Source organism: Heptranchias perlo, chromosome 9, assembly GCF_035084215.1.
Source record: "Heptranchias perlo isolate sHepPer1 chromosome 9, sHepPer1.hap1, whole genome shotgun sequence".
Taxonomy (NCBI): domain Eukaryota; kingdom Metazoa; phylum Chordata; class Chondrichthyes; order Hexanchiformes; family Hexanchidae; genus Heptranchias; species Heptranchias perlo.
Genome location: NC_090333.1, coordinates 68,505,834 through 68,512,954, shown reverse-complemented (window position 1 = coordinate 68,512,954; position 7,121 = coordinate 68,505,834).

Genomic DNA, 7,121 nt, shown 5'->3' with positions numbered 1-7,121 from the left:
GTTGGTACCGATATGGACCACGACCTCTGGCTGTTCACCCTCCTCCTCCAGAATGTTCTGCAGCCGCTCAGTGGCATCCATGACCCTGGCACCAGGGAGGCAACATACCATCCTGGAATCACGTCTGCGGCCGCAGAAATGCCTGTCTGCTCCCCTAACTATGGAATCCCCTATCACTATTGCTCTCCTGACCTTTCTTCTCCCCCCCTCCACCCCATACAAGTAAGCCATCCATGGTGCTGTGGTCTTGGCTCTGGCTGCACTCCGCAGAGGAAGCCTCTCCCTCACTAGTATTCAGAACTGGTCAGAGAGTGAGATGCCTTCAGGGGACTCCTGCACTACATGCCTGGTCCTCCTTGTCTGTCTGTCGGTCACCCAGTCCCTCTCTGTCTGCACTCTCAAGTTGCAGGGTGACCACCTCCTGAATCGTGCTATCCACGTGGCTCTCAGTCTCGCAGATACACTGCAGTGACTCCAGCTGTTGCTCAAACTCCGAAACCCGGAGCTCGAGCTCCTCCAGCTGACGACATTTCCTGCACCTGTGGTTATCCAGGACACGGGAAGCATCCTGGAGTTCCCACATGGCACAAGATGTGCATTCTATGGGACTGAGCTGCCCTGTCATGCCTCGATTGATTATATTATTAACTAAAGAGAAATAAACTTAAAGATTTAAAAAAAAAACTCACCAGCTACTCACCAATCAGCTCCTTCCCTTGTGCTGACGTCACTTTAGCTGTTTTTTGGCCTCTCTCCTTGATCCCGCTCTCCGCTCTCTCTCTCTCTCTCTCTCTCTCCTCCTTTTATCCCTGATCCCGCTCTCCGCTCTCTCTCTCTCTCTCTCTCTCCTCCTTTTATCCCTGATCCCGCTCTCCACTCTCTCTCTCTCTCTCTCCTCCTTTTATCCCTGATCCCGCTCTCTCTCTCTCTCTGCTCTCTCTCTCTCTCTCTCCTCCTTTTATCCCTGATCCCGCACTCCACTCTCTCTCTCTCCTCCCTCCTCCTTTTATCCCTGATCCCGCTCTCCGCTCTCTCTCTCTCCTCCCTCCTCCTTTTATCCCTGATCCCGCTCTCTCTCTCTCCTCTCTCTCTCCTCCCTCCTCCTTTTATCCCTGATCCCGCACTCCACTCTCTCTCTCTCTCCACCTTTTATCCCTGATCCTGCACTCCACTCTCTCTCTCCTCCTTTTATCCCTGATCCCGCTCTCTCTCTCTCCTCTCTCCCTCACTCCTCCTTTTATCGCTGATCCCGCTCTCCGCTCTCTCTCGCTCTCTCTCTCCTCCTTTTATCCCTGATCCCGCTTTCCGCTCTCTCTCTCTCCTCTCTCTCTCTCCTCCTTTTATCGCTGATCCCGCTCTCTCTCTCTCCTCTCTCTCTCCTCCTTTTATCGCTGATCCCGCTCTCTATCTCTCTCTCTCTCCTCTCTCTCTCCTCCTTTTATTGCCGAACCTGCTCTCCGCTCTCTCTCCTCTCTCCCTCGCTCTCCGCTCTCTCTCTCTCCTCCCTCCTCCTTTTATCCCTGATCTCGCACTCCGCTCTCTCTCTCCTCTCTCTCTCTTCTCCTTTTATCCCTGATTCTGCTCTCCGCTCTCTCTCCTCTCTCCCTCGCTCCTCCTTTTATCCCTGATCCCGCTCTCTCTCTCTCCTCTCTCTCTACCTTCTCCTTTTATCCCTGATCCCGCTCTCTCTCTCTCCTCTCTCTCTACCTTCTCCTTTTATCCCTGATCCCGCTCTCTCTCCTCTCTCTCTCCCTTCTCCTTTTATCGCCGACCCTGCTCTCCGCTCTCTCTCTCTCCTCTCTCTCTCTCCTCCTTTTATCCCTGATCCCGCTCTCCGCGCTCTCTCTCCTCTCTCTTCCCTCCTTTTATCGCCGACCCTGCTCTCTGCTCTCTCTCCTCTCTCTCTCTCCTCCTTTTATCCCTGATCCTGCTCTCCGCGCTCTCTCTCCTCTCTCTTCCCTCATTTTATCGCCGATCCTGCTCTCCACTCTCTCTCCTCTCTCCTCCTTTTATCCCTGATCCCGCTCTCCGCTCTCCCTTCTCTCTCTCGCACCTCCTTTTATCGCTGATCCCGTGCTCCGCTCTCTCTCCTCTCTCATCACTGATCCCGCTCTCCGCTCTCTCTCCTCTCTCGCTCCTCCTTTTATCGCTGATACCGCTCTCCGCTCTCTCTCCTCTCTCTCCTCTCTCCTCCTTTTATCACTGATCCCGCTCTCCGCTCTCTCTCCTCTCTCGCTCCTCCTTTTATCGCTGATACCGCTCTCCGCTCTCTCTCCTCTCTCTCCTCTCTCCTCCTTTTATCACTGATCCCGCTCTCCGCTCTCTCTCTCCTCTCTCGCTCCTCCTTTTATCGCTGATCCCGTGCTCCGCTCTCTCTCCTCTCTCGCTCCTCCTTTTATCACTGATCCCGCTCTCCGCTCTCTCTCCTCTCTCGCTCCTCCTTTTATCTCTGATACCGCGCTCCACTCTCTCTCCTCTCTCTCTCTCCTCTCTCCTCCTTTTATCGCTGATCCCGCTCTCCGCTCTCTCTCCTCCTTTTATCACTGATCCCGCTCTCCACTCTCTCTCTCTCTCCTCTCTCCTCCTTTTATCGCTGATCCCGCTCTCCGCTCTCTCTCCTCCTTTTATCACTGATCCCGCACTCTGCTCTCTCTCTCCTCCTTTTATCACTGATCCTGTGTTCCTAATTATTTGCAAAATAGAGCTTTAATTTAAGCAAAGCGACATTTCTATAAGTTGGCACAGGCAGTCCATACTATTTGTAAGTTCAGAGGATAATTTGGGGTTTTGAAATGGTGAATCAACAATCCACATCTGGTTTGGAATTAGTCACATCTCCCACGAAGTAAAACCACATAATTTATATAATAGTCCTGACTATTTCAGATTCATGGCTTTCTTGAACTCAGTACATAAATTAATAACACATCCTAAGCACCGTGTAAAATGGAAATATAAATAAAAGCAAAAAATATTAGTGCTGGGATTTATTTTTTGTTCAGTAAACCTCATTTGCATAACCCAATCGCTAAGGGAAACGAGTGACCCATAATCGCTGCAGCACGATCTCTGTTTCAAAGCCATTTGCATTGGCTACCCTGCTGCTAAGGACAGCTGCGATCAGATGACTATTACTATCGGTTGGTTCTGAGAATTGGTCCACGCTCGATATGGTTTACAATGATGCAAGAGGATGTACTGAGGCCAGTGCAAAAAAAAAACACCACTGACTTTTTAATTCCTGCCTTGCTAGCAGAACACGTACAGTAATTTCCTAAATGACAGCAAAGGCCTATTCAGTACAAGAGCAGACAGTCTGACTATTACCAACACCAGAGTACACAACGGTTTTGAAAGCAGCAGTAAATGCAAATTGTTAACAAGTGTGGGAAGATATGAAAAATTTAACCACGAAATGTCATTACTAGAACCTTTTTATTTTAAATAAGTCAGTCACAATGACATAGAATTGTACTTACTTAGAATCACATAGAATTTGTAGCACTGAAACAGGCCATTCGGCCCAACTGGTCTATGTCGGTGTTTATGCTCCACATGAGCCTCCTCCCACCCCTCTTCATCTAACCCTATCAACATATCCTTCCGTTCCTTTCTCCTCAAATGCATCTATGCTATTCACCTCAGCTGCTTCATGTGGTTGCTGGTTCCACATTCCACTCTCTGGGAAAATAAGTTTCTCCTGAATTCTTTAATGGATATATTTGTGACTATCTTATATTTATAGCCCTTAGTTTTGGAGTCACCCACAAGTGGAAACATCTTTTCTACGTCTACCCTATCAAACCCCATCTTAATTTTAAACACCTCTATTCGCTCATCCCTCAGCCTTTTCTTTTCCAGAGAAAAGAACCCCAGCCTTTTCAGTCTTTCCAGATACTTAACGCTAACGTCCTTTGCTTTTTGATCAGTAATACCCCTTCATAATACTTAATGGTGCGGTTCAGTAGCAATGCAAGTGAAGAGCCATAATGAAACTAAGGAACGGTACTGCAGTCTTGTAGTATCAGCCTCCGTACCTGTGGCACTCATGTTGTGGGCACACAGCCTATGTTTTTCTATCCATTCATTTCCCTTCACCCGTGTTCCCTGTCAGTGCCACTGGGAGGTGAGATTGGTCCTATACTGGAGACATTTTCAGAGCCCCCTTTTTTTACATGTAAGTTCAGGCACTCAGTGCTGGTAGGCCATTTGCCCAAGGGGGCCTGTGCTGGCCATCCCAGACTTCACCCACCATCCACTCGCGTGTACTTTCAGCACGGTCACTGTTGAGAAGGGAAGAGCCGCAAACCTGGCTTATTTTTCATGGCCCAGAGACACAGATGCCATTCCATAGCTGCCCTCGCTGAAATCAGACCAAGCGTCAATTCTGGAACCTTACTGGACTGCTAGGCTACCTGTCAAATGAACCAACAGATTATCCAAGGATCATTATCCAACCCACTGTGTCAAACAGCTCCATAAAATAAAGACATTTTAGAAAAGAAATCTCATAAATTGGTAGAATTTGCATGTCCCTATGGGATGTCCAATTTAGCTCCAGTTTCGCACTGTGAGCCTACTATGACCTGGATTGAAATCACCCAGCTTCATTTCATTTCAACCTCCATCTCAACTCACCTTGCCCTCTCTCCTCTGAGTTCAACGTCCTTCCTTAACCTCGCTCTACATATAAATTCTGCTACCCATATTCATGGCCACCCCTTCGACCTTGCCATTTCACATGGCCTCTCTACTCCCATTGTGTCAATCATAGATAAGACCATCTCTGATCACTTCCTTCTATCCCTCTCCATCCACATCCCCCTTCCCCCTCCCAACCCCACTTCCTTCTGTCTCCATTCCTGGAAAAAAAGCCTTCCCCTAAGTCCCTTACAATGGCACTTTCAAGTTTCCAACTGTCTAGCCTTTGGCCCTCCATTCACCACGACATTTCTGCAGCTACCGATCTACTCAATCAGTCCCCAGTAAAACCCTCACTCTCACTCACCCTGGCCATTCCCCCTGGTACAGCCCCCATCTCCGCTCCCTCAAGTCCAAGGGTCGCAGACTTAAACGTTTATCGCAGACAACGGATTGAGCCATTCATCGCCAGATCTGGCTGGACCACATAAAGCACTATCAGGTCCTGCTCTCCTCTGCCAAAACTGTTCATTACTCCAGGATCATCCTGGAATGCAAAGAAATCTCCCGGCTTCTCTACTCCACTACAAACTGTCTTTTTAAATCCCTCTCCCCTGCCCCCTCCACCTTCACCTCAAACAACAAGTGCAAGGAGCTCATGGATATCTTTGTCACTAAGATTGAGACCATCTGTTCAGCTGCATTGGCCGCGTCCCTCCCTTCTCCTAGCCCACCAAGCCAAACTTCCCCTACGGTTCCTCCCTGCCCTAGTCCTCAACCTGCATCTTTCTCTAGTTTCTCTCCTATTTCCCCTCATGCCCTCTCCGAGCTCATCTTGACCATGAGACCTACTTCCTGCTCCCTGGACCCTATTCCCACCAAACTGCTGACCTCCCAACTTCCCTTCCTGGCCCCCTTTCTGTTTGATATTGTTAACGGTTCCCTCTCCTCTGATGCTGTCTCCCTCCCTTTCAAATTTGCTGTCATCAACCCACTCCTAAAAGTGCTCACCCTTGACTCTTCTGTCCTTGCAAACTAACACCCCATCTCCATCCTCCCTTTCCTCTTCAAAGTCTTTGAATGTGCTGTCGCCTCCCAAATCCGTGCCCATCTCTCCCACAACTCCATGTTTGAATCCCTCCAATCAGGTTTGCACACTAGCCTTGCACTGAAATGGCCCTTATCAAAGTCACAAATGACATCCTATGTGACTGTGACCATGGTAAACTATCTCTCCTCATCCTTCTCAACCTGTCTGCAGCCTTTGACACGGTTGACTACATCATCCTCTTCCAATGCCTCTCCTCCGTTGTCCAGCTGAGTGGGACTGTCCTCGCGTGGTTCCATTCCTGTCTATCCAGTTGAAGCCAGAGAATCATCTACAATGGCTTCTCTTCCCGCACTGCTACCTCTGATGTCCCCCAAGGATGTATCCTTGGCCCCCTGCTATTTCTCATCTACACAGTGCCCCTCGGCGACATCATCCGAAGACACGATGCTGCCGACACCCGGCTCTACCTCACCACCACTTTCCTCGACCCCTCTGCTGCCTCTGATTTGTCATAACACTTGTCCAACATCCAGTATTGGATGAGCGGAGCCATTGTCTTCGGTCCCCACCACAAACTCCGTTCCCTAGCCATCGACTCCATCGCTCTCCCTGCCGCTGCCTGAGGCTGAACCAGAGTGTTCGCAACCTTGGCATCTGATTTGACCCTCATCTGAGGTTCCAACCCCACATCCTCTCCATCAGCAAGACCGCTTACTTCCACCTCCATAATATCACCTGTCTCCGCCCCTGTCTCAGCCAATCAGCTGCTGAAACTCTCATCCATGCCTTTGTTACCTCCAGACTGGACTATTCCAATGATCTCCTGGCCGGCCTCCCACCTTCTTTCCTCCATAAACTTCAGCTCATCCAGAACTCTGCTCCCGTATCCTAACTCGCACCAAGTTCCGTTCTCCCATCACCCCTGTGCTCATTGACCTACACTGGCTCCCGGTTCAGGAACACCTCGATTTTAAAATTCTCATCCTTGTTTTCAAATCCCTCCATGGCCTCACCCTTCCCTATCTCTATAACCTCCTCCAGCCCTACAACCCTCCGAGATCTCTGCATCCCTCCAATTCTTGCCTCTTGCGTATCCCCGATTTCCGTCGCCCCACCATTGGTGGCCGTGCCTTCAGCTACTTTGGCCCTAAGTTCTAGAATTCCCTCCCTGAACCTCTCCACCTCTCTACCTCTCACTCCTCCTTTAAGATGCTCCTTAAAATCTATCTCTTTGACCAAGCTTTTAGTCACCTGTCCTAATATCTCATGAGGCTCGGTGTCAAATTCTGTTTGATAACGCACCTGTGAAGCGCTTTGGGACGTTTTACTATGTTAAAGTGCTATATAAATGCAAGTTATTGTTGTTGTTTTTGTATAGGACTCTTAGAACCAGCAGAGAGTGAATCCTTTCATCCTGACTGTTTTGTCT